The sequence below is a fragment of the Anoplophora glabripennis genome, unplaced genomic scaffold (assembly GCF_000390285.2).
Source record: "Anoplophora glabripennis isolate ALB-LARVAE unplaced genomic scaffold, Agla_2.0 scaffold275, whole genome shotgun sequence".
NCBI lineage: Eukaryota > Metazoa > Arthropoda > Insecta > Coleoptera > Cerambycidae > Anoplophora > Anoplophora glabripennis.
In genome coordinates, this window is record NW_019416374.1 from 216650 (window position 1) to 219091 (window position 2442).

Consider the following 2442-nt stretch of genomic DNA (forward strand, 5'->3'; position numbering starts at 1 on the left):
GTATGTATTTTACTCTCCAAAGATAAAGAAATTAAAATTTTGTGTATATTATTTTTACTGACGAAGCCTGTTTCCTTCTCAAAAAATTATATGAAAACGTGTGATATTTGTTTGTTTAAACTAGAATTTTTAAAACAAATGTTAAAATGTGTAAATAAAATATTTTACCTACTTTTTGTATTTGGGCGTACCTCAGTATATACTTAAAAATCATTGAAGAATGTTCAAATATGTAGATAGGTATATACATTATACATTAGACTAAAAACAATTTATTAAATAAATTTCGTCAAAATTTATACACATCAAAACAGATATTGATATACTCGTAGTATTTTGTAAGTTTAATAAAAAATTTTTATTGTTCCTTACATTATTTGTTTTTTATAATGACTTATCGAAAAAGAGAACTAAAAACCTACATAACTGGACACGCTATCACCTACACAAACTGGGCTTGGTTCAAGAGTTAAATACCGGATGTGCTTAGAGAGTGAGGAGACAATATATTTTGCACCTGTTCCTGAGGAGAAAGGACCACATTCTTTATATTAGACACATTCTTTAGACAAAGCACAGCCTTATCGGAGGATTCGGACAAAACCTTATCCAACATGGTCATTGGTTTTAATAGGAAGCAAAACTTGATTGAAATATAACTTTAGAAGTGAGCCACAATAGACCACAAAGTCTCAGTTTTATTCCACTCGCCAGAAACCCAGCCTATTTCTATGGGAGAATTATACTTCAATTTGGGATAACATTTAAAGATAGTAAAGCAAATAAATAATATTTTTGTACAATTTCCTACTAACGCTTTCCTTACCGACCAGCCAATTTAAAAACATTACAAAAAATCTTGATAGTTTCTGTATTGAATGGTTAAAAGCCTGAATGAACGAACGTGTTGTGTTTTTCTAATACATTGCGGGATGGTTCTATGCGTGATACAAATACGTAGATATATGTAGATAAAGTGAATCAACGCACTTTCAGTAAAGGGGTTAAGCCAAATAAATTTTAATGCACACAGTGTACTTGGAAAACGAAAGAAAAATATTTGCGTTAAAAACGAAAACGTGAGTTACATAATGCATCATTTTCGCAAAACTTCTCTTTACAGTTTTATCACATGCTTTTCTTAAAATAATAATATATTATCAGAAAGGTAACACAAAATTAGATTTATTTGTAAATACAGAGTGAATTAAAATTAAATCACAGCGTGCCCTTCTTATCAAAAGTTAAAAAGTCCGTAAATGTTTATTATCAAGATTCAGATCCTTTTTAAGGCTATATTTTCGATTTCGATATTTTCAAATATTTAAAAATTACACAGGAACACAAAAGAAAAAGTAGTCTGCTCCACGGATAAGACCCATGCCATCCTATGTACTTTGACCAAAATCTATGGGCTACCACACCTCAGTTATTTCTTGTGTTAAAAACCACCCCTGAAACAAAAACAGTTGCGAAAACTTTGCATTCAGTAGGTTTCTCCTTGGACACAGTCCTGGAAACAAGTCTACACGTCATATTTCTAATGTTCAATACAAAGCCATCAGAAAGATCATCCCACACAATATAACGAGTAAAGATATTTTTCTAATATTCGGTTTTTCCTGATATCATTAATGGAATTTGGGAATATCCTAATAAACAAAACCCGAAATCCAAAACAAACCAAAAAGTCATAGAAGGAAAGATGTTGTAACACGTCGAATAATTTAGCAGGTTAAAAAACTGACTCAGAAATTAACTATCTTCTTGTTATGAATAATAGGCCATACAAAAAAAATTGAAAAAAAAATAGTTATCTCATATTGTTAGTAGGGCTTCCACGAAAAGTAAATGAATAAAAAAAATTACGACGCCTTGTTGAGGAGATGGAGATGATGTCTGGAAGTGCCAAACAATATTCCATAAATTGGTTCACATGTTAATGAAGGACACAACGCCAAACATATTTCAGGAAATGCAATGAAAACTTAATTTTAAAAAATACTTATGGCATTCACTAGCACTTCCTTAAAAAAAGGGATACCTTTTCCACTGGACTCAATTAACAACTAACAAAATGGTCAACATAAAACATAACAATTCATTCTTCAATTAAACGAAAAGTGCTTAACATTCGTCGAATATGCAAATAATATTGGTCCTGAGAGCTGTTGTTTCCCGCAATATCAACAATTAGGCATTTTGACTATGAGGTTTGATATATTTTGCATGTCTAGAATTCTGTATCCAAGAACATTTTTTTATTTCGTTTGACAAAATTTAAAAATTAAAATGGATAAATGTGAAAATGACCTATAACAATTTACTTCTCTTTAGATTCCTCGTTTTTGACATTTAATTATGTTATAATGCATATTAAAGAGTGCAGCACTGTTTTGACACTAATAAAAATTGTGGAAATTCATATAGGGTTTTTACATA